The following is a 16,192-nucleotide window of genomic DNA, read 5'->3' as shown; positions in this document are numbered from 1 at the left end:
TTAGGATCCTGCCTATATCCAAACTGTTTTGGTGTTAGTTCAGTTCTACTGAGAAGCAAATGCAAAGACCTAATTAAACAATGAAGAGATGTATGGTGGGAAAAGGTAGGCAGAGCCTTCAACCATGATACAGGTTTTATAACTGTGAAAAGAGGAAGAAATGAGGATTGGAAAGAAGATTCTCAGACTGCAGTGAAGTTCTCAAAAATTGTTGGCCAATTAGATGGAAAGGCCCAGAGGGGAAAATGCCATTAGTGGAGTACCACACTGGGCAGAAATGACCCAGTAGTCCCCTGTCATCTTCACTTCTTGTCTGTGAGCAGGCCAGAAAGAATGAAGCTTTGTCTTGAGCACTGCTGGGCATCTAGTTGTGTGGCAGCTAGAGAGTGTATACCAACTACTCCACTCACAATAATTCTCTTCAAAGTAAAAACAAACAACAAAACAAACAAATCCCAAAACAGAGGAACACAAAGAAGTTTGGGAGATTCTGGATAGTGAATCACTGGTGTTTGCCTATGTCCAAACTCAATTTAATTGTAAACATTAAACGTGTGCGGTTTTTAGCATATCAATTATACCTCAATAAAGCTTTTTTGTTTGTTTGTTTGTCTGTTTTAATAAAGCAAATGCATCTTAGCAGCAAAGCTCTACGGCGGCCAAGGTCTACTCCTGTTAAGTTTTATATGGATAGATGGATTGTTTTTTAAAACAAAGCATGTGGAGGGTGCCTGGTAGTTCAGTGGGTTAAGAATCTGATTCTTGATTGTGGCTTGGGTTGTGATCTCAGAGTAATGAGATCTAGCATTGTGATGGGCTCCACACTCAGCTCCGTGGGGAGTCTGGTTTTGTTTTTTTTGTTGTTGTTTTCTTTCTCTCTCTCTCCCCCTTTGTCCCTCCCCCACCTCGTACATATGCACATGCACACTCTCTCTCTCAAAATAAAATATTTAAAAAATAAGTAAGATAAAATAAAGCATGCAGTTTCTGGCTGAGGCATCAGAATTACCTATAGCAAAGCAGCATCATTTCCCCTTACCCCAATCTCTCTGGGGCAATACAATGAAGGCAGTTGTCAGCTGCACATACAGGAGGATGTACTACTGAAGAGGAACACTGATGTAATAAATTTGGGAGTTTATAGAGGAATTGCTGCACAGCTGCCACTCTCTTCTCCGGAGAAAGGGAGAAAACCCTCAAATCTTCTATGAGAGAGGTGTCTGGGATTTTACAGTTTTTTGGAATATAAACTAATGGCTTGGGCTTTAATTCTTCATTGGACTGTAAACACATAGCTCAGAAGAGGTAAACCAATAAATCTCTCAGAGGTATTTTACTCTTAGGGTTACTACTAAACGATTCTTTAACCTAGATTGTCTGTATTTTTTGCTCCAAAAGCCCTGAACATTTAGAAGCATGAAAATACCTTCTCTACAATTTCATAGCACCATGTGCTATACAAATCACTTCTCTACACATATATGGGAAGCAGCTTTTCTATGGCTCTCTTGGGCCTCACTTCCTCAGCTAAAATTTGGAAGAAGGTTAGTGACATGCAGGTCCAGTTCTGCAGTTGTTTTCAGGGCCACAACTAGTTCCCATTATCTTCCTTTTCTATTATTTATTCTAAATCCTCATTCTCCATTATCACTATCACTTACACTTAAACTCTCATTCCTAAGTGATACAGGTTCTTATTAACTTTACTCTTCTCAGGGTTGAAATGTTGCACATATATATTCAGTTACAATCAGGCAAGAAAAAATGCTAAGGGATGCAGAAGTGGATCACCAGGGTTACACACCCTTCCTTCCTGCCCTCATCATATAAAAGCATCCCAAATTTCTTAGAGCTGATCAGGAATAGGAACCCTTGCCCCATCAGTGACTTCTTTTCTTACTTCCTGGTGCAGTAGAGAAGCTGCCTTTCACAGGAGAGGGCTTTTATGTGGAAGGGAATTCTTAATCCAACCTTACATTCCACCACTCTTGATTCAGTATCTTCAGGATCCAACCATACACACAGCATCCCATCTTCTGCTAATACATACTTGTTGACTAAATTCTGTAGTTCATTAATAGTATAGTCTGTTCCTTTTTTACTATGCCTACCTCTTTCCATGTCAGATACTGCTATGAATTAATTCTGTAGTAAGCTAAGGAATGACAACCCAAAACTATCAAGTCTTTAATGCTTGAGAACTCATGTTATCCTATGAGGAAAAAGGGCCTTTGAGCTGAGATTAAGGTAAGGATAGTTAAATGGGAAGATTATCCTGGATTATCAGTGTGGGCACTATATACAGTCACAGGCATCTTTATATAAAAGAGACCGGAGGGGCAGGAGAGGCTAGGTAGGGATTGATAGGAGGCTATGTGATCAAGGCTCATGCAGGGAGACTGAAACCAGGCTCACAGAAATCCCAGATGTGGAGAAATGTTATGGATGAAATACTAACCAGAGAGAAGGGAACACCTTGTCTGGGCTCATGATATTTACATGAACCCTTGTTTAGTCTCATGATCAGTTAAAAGTCCACCATGTTTATTCTAAATATAGACATGATATTTACAAGTCCACCATGATATTGACAAGAAATTTACCAAGTTCCCTGGTCAGTTTCCTGTAAAAGAGTACCATGAAAGACCTCATTGGCAATCTATTCTAGACTCCTCTCACTCTAGAGAGGTGCTTTTCTTCTCCCATTCTCTTCTTTTTTTAAGATTTTATTTATTTATTCATGAGAGACACAGAAAGAGAGAGAGGCAGAGACACAGACAGAAGGAGAAGTAGACTCCATGCAGCGAGCCTGATGTGGGACTCCATCCTGGAACTCCAGGATCATGCCCTGGGCAGAAAGCAGACACTAAACAGCTGAGCCACCCAGGTATCCCTTCTTTCCCATTCTTAATAAACACTTCACTTAATAAACTTTCACTTCACCCTTTTGTGTCTACAGGATTCATTTGATTCTGAGAGACAAAAACTCTGCAACCCTGCAACATTATGACCACAAACCAAGGAATGTAGGTAGCACCAGAAGCGGAAAGAGGCAAGGAATGATTCTTCTCTAGACCCCCTTGAATGAACACATCCCTGATGGCACTTTATCACCTAGTAATACTGCTTTTGGACTTTGAAAGAATAAATTTTTATTGTTTGAAGCACCTAGGTGATTTGTTGCAGCAAGCCACAGGAAATGATTAACAATGCTAATTAAATTTGTGGTCAGGAGGAAATAGGCAGTTAGATGATGAGGGGAGCACATGTTTCCTACAAGGAAGACACCTCTATATTTTCTTCAACCAAGAGGTGAATTCTGAGCTTTGGCACAAAGACACAAAGGGATAATTTTCCAAGTGCAAAGCTGTCAGAAGAATCTGATGTTTGAAGACTTCTGAGTGTGCATTTACAAAGAAAACTCCATAGGAAGTCTCAGAGTCCCAATCCTTCCTTTCAGAGCCCTGACCTTAGTGTAACATATTGCTGGGATTGAGAATACAACTTTCTCAGGAGCTCTGCTTCTTTCATAATTAAGTTATAGCCCTGATCCTACGTATTTTCTATGTTCCAGCTGCAGGAAATGAGAGTCCCTGTACATGCTGCCAATGAAGCCATATGCCTTTCACATTTAGGTTTTAATTGAGGATTGATCATCCTCAGCCTTTCCAAGGCATCAATTGAACTCAGCAGCATCTATTGGAAGTATAAAACAAAACAAAACAAAACAACAACAAAAAACACCTTTTTTAAGTCTCTGCAACCACCATTATATCCTACATTAGCCAAAATTTCAGGTCCTTTTAAAGACAGAGTGAATATAGTTTAGAAAGTGAAGAGACTAGAAAACAGCTAGATGACTTCTGACTCTTAAGTAAATTTGTTTCAATTAGTACGTAAAATAGTCCAAAAAGACTGACAATAAGATAGAAAAAAAAAAGAGGTTTTAAACAATTCTTTCATGTTGTGATCTCTTTGTAGGACTGAGTTTTAGATTTCTTTTTTAATTGGTTGCAAACAAGTCGTAAGGCAAGTACACACTTAGCAACATGTCCCCTGAGAGACATCTGGTTTCTTGAAGTACTCTTTGTGCCACATAAATCTGCATAGGTAAATGGGTGTGATCAGCTAGAAAGTAGAGCCATTGGTGGGGATCTTCCTCCCTGAGGCAGAGAAGAGAGGAGGCAGGAACCAGTAAGTCTGCAAATTAGGGTAGGCATGGGGTTAGTCTGTTTGGGACGGGATTTTTTTCTCATCGACTTTGTTTTTAATAGGTTTCAAAAATTCTGTGACAGATTTCTTGGTCAAGTTGTTTTCACTTAAAAAGTACTGACTTTAAAAACTAACAACCTAAAGCTGCCATGAATACATCCAGACAAACACAAACACACAGACACACACAAATGGTCCATAAAACATTCTCTTTTCCTTCTGAAGGTTTTGCTAAGTATTGTTATCATTAATTGGTCTTTTACTATTAAACTTAAATGGCCAATTGGGACGAACAGTTTTGAGGCTTTTTTCTACCACTGATTAAGACTGGGTTGTCAGGTATTATGCATAATATTTAGCCTCCTGAGTTTTCTAAGACTTGAAGTTGGGGAAGACTATTTTGTTCTTGAAAGAGCTAGAGGAGATGACATCTAAGCAATATACTACAATATTTACCAGAGCTGCCTACGTAAATGAAGTATTAAAATTATATGTTAATTATGATTACACATATGACGTTAAAACTAAATATCCATATGTATTTTATGCATGTGCAAAAACATTTGATGATTAACACATGATAGTATACCAAGGATATTAAAGTTAAAACTTCTTTGACCAAGTAGAAGATGATGTATGGATGGAATAACTCTGAACCTAAGAAGGGAAGAAGCAATGCCCAAAGGCGTAAAAATGTAATGGATTTTTTTGTAAATCTGAGCATGGGAAATATAAGACCATATAATCATTTAAATCAAAAGACATATTACATTGTTTTCAATTCTTATAAATGCTAACAAAAATATAAAATATTATTTAGACAAAATATGAAATATGAGCAATGGCAAAATATTGTACTTCCTCTCTACTAGATTAATTTTTTGCATCTATCTTAATTGCTTTTGTATGTCTGTGTTATCTCAAGCTAAAAAAATAAAAAAAAAAGATAATGGTACTGTTATAAAATGCACTTAACTCCCTTATCAATTCACTTCCTATTTATACTTATGATGGTTACATCTTTAGATCAATTGATAGCCATATATTTTCATGTATTTTTGATCTGGAGTATAATATTGTACCTTGTGAGGATTGTAACTCAAATTAAGATAAATATAGCAGTTGCCAGATAATCACAATGTTCTTATTGTCTCCCAAGCAGAGTTTGTCTTACGTAGACCACTGTGAATCTTTGGTCTCTTTTTCTTGTTTGAACAAACTGTATGTTTTAATTGACATATTTATCTGAATGATAAATGTTTACATCTTTTTCCACTGAGGACATGTTTTAATGAATCATCCTATAAAGACTAGGAGTTTCAATAGCAGTGTATGGTAAAATATATATTTGCCTTTGATCTACAAATCCTCAGAAAGTGAGAACAAAAAATGGACAATCCTAAAATTAACTCAGATATTATATATTTATATATGTTTCATTCAACTGACTAAGGTTACTCTCTATACCGCTGTAAGAATTACAGCCAAAAACACTATGGGCACCTTAATTCATGCTATTCTATGTTGACGGAAGGACAAAGTTGCTGACTAGAGGTTTATAGCATTTGTCTAAAGGTCTGGGACCACGGTCCTTGACAAAATTAAACTGTAAACTATCTCAGTTATAAATTATTTAACTCTTGATTAAATTAAATTGACTAATCTTATTCTGGCAAAATATGACAATTGAAAAAAATGAATGGACTATAGAATTGTAAACAAACCTCCAAATAAAGCCATATATGTTGTATAAATTTGTGACTAGTTAGAAAGTTTGAAAAGTTATTCTGAGGTGATGGATAAAAACACTTTGAATACTCTTAGATTTTAATGATTATTTATTTCACTGGCATTTTGAATTACCTTGTCAAATTCCCTAAAGTGCCATATTGGAATTTCACATTACATTAAGTTTGTGTCTTTATTTCCTTGAATAAAATGCATCATTTTAGGTCTGTTTTTCTATATTTTTAAGTAAATTTTATATTTTGATTAAAATAATGTTTTTCTCTATTAGATTAATCTTATTCATGTGTTTTGTTTGCTGTTATATTTTAAATTTGTTTATTTTGGAAATGAAATTATTTTAATGGTTCTTGTAAAACGCAAATGTTTTTGACTCATTACTGTAGATACTTCTAAATACTTCTTAATGGCAATTGATATGGTAAGTATATTTTCTTTTTCTCTAATACTTATAACTTCAATTTTTGACATATTTTTCTTATTATTTAATTTATTTTGTTGCCTATGAGTTCAGAAACAATACTAAAGATGTGGTGTCTATGTGTACATTCTGGTCCTTAAATTTGCTGTAGAGTTGTGATAAGTAACATTTATTAGGTTAAAGATATTCTTTTAATTTTCTATGAAGCATTTTAAATTTCAAATTAGTCTTTGATTATATGAAATACTTTTTATCAAATATTTGTATCACATACTTTATATATTATGTTGATTACGTGAATTATTTTAATATATCTAGTTAAATAATTTCAAGAATATATTAGTGTCATGAATTTTACTACCATGGTTATCAAGCAGTTTTTAACACTATGTTATAGTTGTGAATTGTATAAACATACTTGTGTTTTTATTATTTTTATAAACATACTTATTTTTTATATTGTATCATCAAAACGGCACTGATACTGGATTTCCTAATCAGATTTTCGTGAATCCGAGACCGTGGTCCATAAAGCTTTTCAAATAAGTACAAGGTGAAAACAGAAGAGGCCAGGACTATAGACATATCTCCTTAGGTCTTTTCTTTCTTCATTTGATATTCACTGACCCAGATTAAGAGATATATTTCTAAGATAGGTGGGTAGTGACCATATTGGCACAGAAGCCAGGTAATGAAACATCTTCATTTTATACTCAGAGGCTAAATGGCTTATGTGACATTTTCCTGGAAGCCATGCCTCATAAATTTATATATTCCAGGCCTATTTACCATTATCAATCCTAGACAAATGAGTACATACTGCTAAAAGCCAGTCACCAGATTGTTTCTTTTTTCTTTCCCACAAACCTTCCTCTGATAAAGTGATCTACAGTTAAACCATTCATAATTACAAATTATCACACCTAAAGAGAATGATAAATTTTAATAAATTTTGCACAAGTGAGCCATCATATAATAGCCACCCAGGTCAAGAAATAAAACCCAGTCAGCACTCTTGAGGTGCAATAAACTCCTTTCTAATAACATTAATGGTAACCCAGAGGTAATCTCTAGCCTAATTTTTATGCTTGTTCAATCTCCTGATTTGTTTTTTTTTAAAGTTTGATTGATTTAGAGGGTGTGTGGGGGAAGGGGTAAAAGGATTGAGAGAAAGAAGCAAAACCCATTGAGCAGGGGATCCCCAACGCAGGGCTCTTGATCAAACAACCCTGAGATCATGACCTGAGCTGAAACCAAGAATCAGAAGCTTAACTGATTGAGCCATGTAGGTGCTCCTGATCTTATATATTTTTTATGTCAGACTGTGTGGATAACTCCTTTCCCCTCACTGTCACTCACTAGGTTATCTACTTCTGTTTGTTTGGATTTTTATTTTTTTAATATTTTATTTATTTATTCATGAGAGACAGAGAGAGAGAGAGGCAGAGACACAGGCACAGGCAGAGGCAGAGGCAGAGGGAGAAGCAGGCTCCATGCAGGGAGTCTGAACTGGGACTTGATCCTGGGTCTCCAGGATCAGGCCCTGGACTGAAGGTGGCGCTAAATCACTGAGCCACCCAGGCTGCCCCTTTTGTTTGGATTTTTAAATAAAAGTATGAGCTGAATTTTCATAAGCCTGTTGGCAGTTTGTTTCTTTTGAGAAATGTTATTCTGGTTCTTTGCTCATTTTTAAATTGGATTATTCATTTACGTATTTTTACTATTGAGTTTTAAGAGTTCCTTACATATTTTGGATATTAACTTCTTATCAGATGAGTGGTTGGCAACTATTCTTTGGGGAAAAATGTGTATTCAGATCCTTTGCCATTGGGGAAAAAAATCAGATTATTTATTTATTTATTTATTTATTTGTAAATTATTGAGTAGTATGCGTTCTTATATATTTTAGAATATGAACCCTTTATCAGATGTATGATTTGCAGATATTTTCTCCCATTCAGTAGGTTGCTTTTTCATTCTGTTGTTTCTTTTGCTGTACAGAAGGTTAATAGTTTGATATGGTCCCCATTATTTATCTTTGCTTTGTTGCTTGTGCATTTGATGTCATACCTAAAAAAATCATTGCCAAGACCAATGTCAAGGAGATTTTCCTCCTATGTTTTCTTCTTGTAGTTTACTGTTTCAAGTCTTACACTTAAGTCTTTAATCAATTTGTTATAGAGTGCCATAAGATTGTGAATAGCTGCTGTTAAGTAAAAAAGTTTGCATGTGTTAGGTCCATTTCGTCTATAAGTGCTATTCCAGTCATCTATTTCTCTATTGAGTTTTCTCTCTGGACACCACACATACATATAATCCACTATTGTAAGTGGGTTATAGAAATTATAGAAATTCCATTATAGAAATAGAAATTATACTGCTGTCAATTTCTGCCTTGAGTTCTGTCTATATTTGCTTTATAAATTTAGGTACTCTGAAGTTTGATGGGTGTATATTTATCATTATTATATCTTCTGGTTTAATTGACCCTTTATCAGCATATAATGACGTTCTTTGTCTCTACACTTAGATTTAAAGTCCATTTTTTCTAAAATAAGCGTAAGCACTGTTGGTTTCTCTTTGAAGTATCTTTTATCTTCACTTCTCATCCTATTTGTGTCTTTAATTATAAAGTAAGTCTTCTGCAGATGGGAAGTTGTTGGATCTTAGTTTTGTTTTTATTTTTAGAAGTTTTAGATCGACAGCAAAAGTGAGCAGAAAATATAGTTTCCATATATCTCCTGTTCTCACACATGTACAACCTCCCCAGAGTGGTGCATTTATTACAAGTGATGAACTTACATTGACACATCATTGTCACACAAACCCAGAGTTTACATTTTAGTTCAATTTTGGTGTTGTACATTCTTGGTGTGTATTTGGACAAATACCTCATTATGGTATCCCACAGAGTATTTTTACTGCCCTCAAATCCTCTATGACCCATCTATTCACTCCCAGCCTCATCAACCTTTAGCAATCACTTACTTTTTTACTGTCTCCATTGTTTAACTTATTGTTAGGACTTAGTGGAGACTTTTTAGCTCCTTTCAGGTGGAACTGGTGAAAGTACATCTTGTTTTTGTATCCATTCAGACACTGTACTTTTTGTTTGGTGAGTTTGATTCATTTATATTAAAGTACTTTTGCATAAATGAGGACTATTGGCATTTCGTTAATTGGTTCTGTTTATCTTCCATTTCTTTTGTCCTTCTCCTCTCCTACTTTCTTTTTGTTTCCTTTTATATTGTGCATTCACTAAGAAAATTTTATCTATTAACTTTACATTAGAGCATAAAGTGACTTATGCATCACCTTTATAGCATTACTTAAACTGTCTATGCCTATATATTTGTCTTTACAGTAATGTTTTTATATGTTTTTGTGGTAACATGTTTTCAATTTGAAGACCTTAAGTATTTCTTATAAGGCAGGTCTTATGATAGACTCCCTCAATTTTTGTCTGAGAAAGATTTTCTCTTTTCCTCTTCTTCTTTTTATTTTATTATTTATTTATTTATTTATTTACTTACTTACTTACTTACTTATTTATTGAGAGAAAAGAGCACAAGCATGGAGGAGGAGCAGAGGAAGAGGGAGAAGAAGCAGATTCCCCACTGAGCAGAGAACTGGACTCCATCCTAGGACCCTGAGATTATGACCTGAGCCAAAGGCAGATGTTTAGCCGACCGAGCCACCCAATTTTCTTCCATTTTTAATTTTTTTATTTTTTTTAATTTATTTATGATAGTCACAGAGAGAGAGAGAGAGAGGCAGAGACACAGGCAGAGGGAGAAGCAGGCTCCATGCACCCGGAGCCCGATGTGGGATTCGATCCCGGGTCTCCAGGGTCGCGCCCTGGGCCAAAGGCAGACGCCAAACCGCTGCGCCACCCAGGGATCCCCTCTTCCATTTTTAAAGGATAATTTCATCGGTATAGATTTCTTATTTGGTAGTTGTTTTATTACTTTGAATATATCATCCCATTCTTTCTTGGCCTACAATGTTTCTTCTGAGAAATCTGTCAATCTTATGAGCTATTCTTATACAGGGAAAAAACACTTTTCTCTTGGTACTGTCAAAATTTTCTCTTTGTCCTTGACTTTAAACAATTTGATTACAATGTGTCTTACTGTAGTCTTTGGGCTGAAAGTATGTGGCTATATTATATGCCATGGAGAGCGAGGGTTGGAGTAGGAAGAGGAGTGGTGGATAAGGTGGCAATTCCTTTACCTCAAACTTACTTGGGTAAGTTATTTCCCTAAAGACTTGACAGGTTAAAGTATGCTTATAGCAGTTGGGAACCCTTAGACCTGGTGCCTCCTGTCACATGCTAGAAAGTAAATCAAACTATGGCAATAGCATGGAAGGATTTGTCTGGAAGCAAATGCATTTTCTTTGATGGTAGAAATGATTGAAAAATAGCTACATTTTTATTGATTTGAACTTCAAGAGTTTACAGCAACAAAACTAAGTGTGTTAAATAAATTACACTTTTAATATTTCTAGATATCCTATGTTAGCATATTGCTATAAACTGAAGGTTTAATTTTTTTTAAGATTTTATTTATTTATTCATGACAGAGAGAGAAAGAGAGAGAGAGAGGCAGAGACACAGGCAGAGGGAGAAGCAGGCTCCACGCAAAGAGCCCAATGTGGGACCTGATCCCGGAATCCCGGGATCATGCCCTGAGCCGAAGACAGACACCCAACTGCTGAGCCACCCGGCATCCCTAAACTAAAGTTTTAAGTTCCTTTATAAATATATTGGTAACTAATCTCTAGTTTGAATCACATCAAATTGGTTCATATTTAATGTTTTCTTTAATGAAATTTTACCAAAAATTCATTGTAGTATACCTCCCACTCCCTCTTACTGCTGATGTATTTATCCTAAAAACAAAACAAACAAACACAACAAAACAAAACAAAAACAAGAATACAGAAAGCAGAAAAAAGTAAAAACAATACACATTGCAGGGTCCAAAGCTTGAGAAATCTACACAATGATTTATTCATGGTGTCTAAATTATGATTCCTGATTTTCTGCTGATAGGCTATCCAGGGAAATGAAACTATTAACTGAAAGATTTTGAAAGTGAAAAATTGTGTCCCCAAAATTTATTTTATTTCTTTATTATTATACATCTCTCAGAAAAAAATTCTTAGTAGCAAAGGATCTATTAATAGCTCTATCTTATAAGTGTAGACTCTTCTTTAAATTTGAATTGTGGAGATTATATTCTTGTCATAGCCTGTTTAATTTGTGACCAGATTAATGCTATTTAAGTCAATGTTTTAAAGAAAAACAATTATTAATTTAATAAAATATTTGCCTTGTCCTTGAATACTTAGAAATAATGTAGTTTCTAATAACAGTAATAAGAGCTGAATATTATATGCATGTTATCATTGCATCATTTTATTTTGATTAATATAAAGATATTTCAATTTACAAATGATAACTTCAGTGATGCTTAATCCAGTAGTTTTAAAAAGCTCATTTATTTTTGACCCACTTTGTGGTATAAATTGAAAAAGGTTGTAATAATAAAAATTACTGTTGGAAACAAGATTTCATCAGCTTTTATTAGAAACCCTTTGATAATAACTGATTTTAGAGATGGTATGTTTCCTTCATTTTAGAGATTGTTAAGACAATTCCCTCTGATGACACTAAAACATTTTTAGGAAATAATGTGAAAATAGTGAAAGTACATCTAATGCTTTTATTGTAGCCTCAAGCTATTCTATGAATATATAAATTGCCATTATTTTTGGTGTTCTGTGATTAGAGAAAAAAAGGTGACTTAAGTGTATTGCTTCATAATACCTGGTTGCCAATGACATGCATTGATATAAAGAATCAGGCTAACTTGAAATGAGCTGTAATGTTACAAGAAATCGTACCTCTTTATTCCCTGCCCCACGGTGAGGGTGAGTTGGCACACGAAGGTGCGGGCTGCAGGGGCTCCAGCCTGGAGGAGCTCCGGGAGGCGGGCTCCGCAGGAAGGTGGCGCGGACCATTGGCATCTCGGTGGACCCGCGGCGGAACCAGTCCACAGAGAGAGTCCCTGCAGGCCACCGCGCAGCGGCTCAAGGAATACTGCTCCAAGCTCTTCCTCTTCCCCAGGAAGCCTTCGGCCCCCAAGAAGGCGACAGCTCAGCTGAAGAACTCAAACTGGCAACACAGACGACGGGACCGGTCATGCCCATCCGGAATGTCCACAAGAAGGAGAAGGCCAGAGTCATCACAGAAGAGGAGAAGAACTTCAAGGCATTTGCCAGCCTCCGCATGGCCCATGCAATGCCCGGCTCTTTGGCATCTGGGCAAAAAGGGCCAAGGAAGCTGCAGAACAGGATGTTGAAAAGAAAAAAATAAAGTGCTATTGGCAACTCCTAAAAACAAAACAAAACAAAAAAACAGTTTATTGTAAAAATAGATGGATTTCAGCTTCCAAGGGTTTCCATTCTCAAAGTTATTCAAAGAGTATTTTGTAGAGTCAACCCTTTAAGTTATTACATTTGTATTAACCTTATTTGGAAATAATTGTTTCAGTAGTATCAATTGAATACCAATCATAGCACTCTTTTCACTCAAAGCTGAGCATAATTTTATTTTTATAGATAAGAATATAATTTAAGAATCTACCATTTAGTGGCTTAACCTAAAGAAATCCTCAAACAGCATGTCTGTTAATGTTTGAAGCAGCTTCTTCATGTTCTTAACGGTATCTCTAGATGAGAAGTTTCAAATTTTGATGAAATTCATCACTTTCATTTTTTGATTGTTCTTTTGACCTCCCTAAGAAATATTTCTTACAGAAATCAGATGGTTGATTTCTACAAGCTGCTTGGATTTTGATCAGGATACATTTGCAATTACCAATCATTTTAGAGATAATTAGCATTATAACAATACAAAATCTTCTAATGTATGAGTATGATATGTCTCTACATTTTCAAAGCCTTTTGATTTTCTTTACTCCATAAAGTATGATAGTTTCCAGTGTAGTGGTCTGTCTTCAGTAAAAGATATTCTAAAGTAATTGATGTTTTAAAAATCTTATTGAAAATTGCACTTTAATAAAACATGCTTTTTCAGTTTTTCTTGCTAGTTTGCTAGCTTATAGAAACAACATTGATATTTTATTCTTAGGGGGATCCCTGGGTAGCTCAGTGGTTTAGCGCCTGCCTTCGGCCCAGGGCATGATCCTGGAGTCACGGAATCAAGTCCCACATCAGGCTCCCTGCATGGAGCCTGCTTCTCCCTCTGTCTGGGTCTCTGCCTCTCTCTCTCTCTCTCTGTCTCTCATGAATAAATAAAATCTTTTTAAAAAATTATATTTTATTCTTAGACTTTGGTAAATTCACTTATTAGGTTTCTTAGGATTTTTCCAAACACATATTATCTGCATGTAAAATATTTTTACTTATTCCTTCTCTATCATTATGCTTTTTATTTCATTTTCTTAGATTATTCCACAATTTATGCCCTGTGCTGTAATAATTAATAGAAATGTTAAGATGACACACCCTTTTTTTTTTAAGATGACACACTCTTATCTTAGTTTCCAAATTAGAAGACACTATTCAGTATTTCAACCTCCAGAATATCAGTTATATATGGTTTGTACACAATCTTTATAACTTAACAAAGTTAACTTTTCCTATTTTATGAGAGATGTTCTGAAATTACAAATTGGTTTGAATTTTGTCAATACTTTCTCTGCAAATTTTGAGGGGATTGATTTTTTTTCTTTTTCTTAATAATGTAGAATATTACTTTGACTGTTTTGGGATATTAAAACAACCTTCCATAATGGGGATAAAATTATACCAAAGTTTGTTAAACCTTTTGTGTGTTTCATAATTTGATCTGCTAATATTTTCATTGAAAAATTTCTTTTTATGTTCATGAATTAATTACTTACATTGAATAAATAAAATTATTTTGGGAAGTATCCATTGTCCTCTATTTTCTGAAATAACTTGTGTAAAATTGTTATGATTTAATTATTAAGTGTTTGATAAAATTTATCAATTAAGCCATCTGGCCCTTGAGACCTCTTGAGAGAAAAAATTTAAATTGCCATTAAAAAATAGATGTAGAGATGGAGCTAGAAAGTATTATGCTAAACAAAATAAGAGAAAGAAACATACTATATAATTTCACTCATATATAGAATTTAAGAAACAGAACAGATAAACATAGGGGAAACAAAAAAAGAGAGAGGCAGGGACCCCTGGGTGGCACAGCGGTTTGGCGCCTGCCTTTGGCCCTGGGCGCGATCCTGGTAGACCCGGGATCGAGTCCCACGTCGGGCTCCCTGGTGCATGGAGCCTGCTTCTCCCTCTGCCTGTGTTCTCTGCCTCTCTCTCTCTCTCTTTGTGACTATCATAAATTAAAAAAAAAAAAAAAAAAGAGGCAAACCATAAAACAAATTCTTAACTCTAGAAATCAAAGTGAGGGTTGCTGTTGGGGAGGTGTGCAGGATGATGGGTTAAATGGGATAGGTATTAAGAAGTGCACCTGTGATGAGCACTGGGTGTTATATGTAAGTGACACTCATTAAATTCTATACCTGAAACTAAAATTATACTGTATGTCAACTAACTGGAATTTATATTTATTTATTTATTTATTTATTTATTTATTTACTAACTGGAATTTAAATTAAAACTTGAAAACAATAGATATAGAGCCCTTCACAATTTTTAATTCTTCACATGTCAACTTGACAAATTTTGTTTTCAGATTTTAATTTTATTTGAATTGTTAAAATTATGAAAATAAAAATTCTTATTTATACTGACCAACTATACATTTAAGGTCCATATGATGGCTGATGGTGGCTCCTCCTTCATTCCTCCTATATTGATAGTTTATATCTCCTTTTTTTTCCCACTGTGATCAGTCATGTTGGAGACTCACTTGTTTTATGAAAATTCCCAGCAGTAGGCTTCCTTAAACTTATTATTTTCTACTTTGTTGATCTGTTTTCATTTTTAGTTATTATCTTCCTTCCACTTTTTTCTATTTCTATAATTTTAGCACAAATTTCTAGCTTCTTAATGTGTATTTCATACTTAACATGTAATTATTTGTTCAAGTATTATGATCTTTATTTATTGCATTTATATTGTTTAATACTTTGTTTCCTGCAGTTTTACTTAACAATCAATAGAATGACGTCTTCATGTTCTTACTTGATTATAATAGCAGCAACATAGTCCTTATAAACTAATTCCAACATCTGGGTCAACTCTTGGATTTGTTTCTATTTAGTGCAATGTATCCTCTAGTTTGTCAGATATATTTATATGTGTAACTGCTTTTATATATCTACATCTATCTATATAGAGAGATATGTGTAACAGATAGATACATAAATATATATATATATATAGACACATATATTGAAAAACTGGTGTATATGAAGATATATATGTATATAAGTGAGAGAGAGACATGTGGATATGAAGATAGATATTTATATGGCAATAGATACAAATATATACATCTCCATATACACATATATCTGCTGAACAAAAATCAAGGATTTGAACAAAAATCAAAATGTTTGGGGGCAGCCCGGGGGGCTCAGCAGTTGAGCGCCGCCTTCAGCCCAGGGCATGATCCTGGACACCCGGGATCGAATTCCATGTCAGGCTCCCTGCAATGGAGACTGCTTCTCCTTCTGCCCATGCCTCTGCCTCTCTCTCTCTCTCTCTCTCTCTCTCTCTCTCTCTTTCTGTGTCTCTCATGAATAAATAAATAAAATCTTAAAAAAATCAAAATGTTTCACAGGA

General features: G+C 34.9%; 1 pseudogene; it reads left to right on the top strand.

Annotated features, from left to right (window-relative positions):
• Positions 1–12,880, top strand: part of LOC100686565 — a 75,042-nt pseudogene extending 62,162 nt beyond the window's left edge.
• The last annotated feature ends 3,312 nt before the right edge of the window (positions 12,881–16,192 follow it).

The sequence above is a fragment of the Canis lupus genome, chromosome 13 (genome assembly GCF_011100685.1).
Source record: "Canis lupus familiaris isolate Mischka breed German Shepherd chromosome 13, alternate assembly UU_Cfam_GSD_1.0, whole genome shotgun sequence".
NCBI lineage: Eukaryota > Metazoa > Chordata > Mammalia > Carnivora > Canidae > Canis > Canis lupus.
The sequence above is the reverse complement of the archived record's forward strand: the minus strand, read 5'-3'. Positions and strand labels throughout refer to the sequence as shown.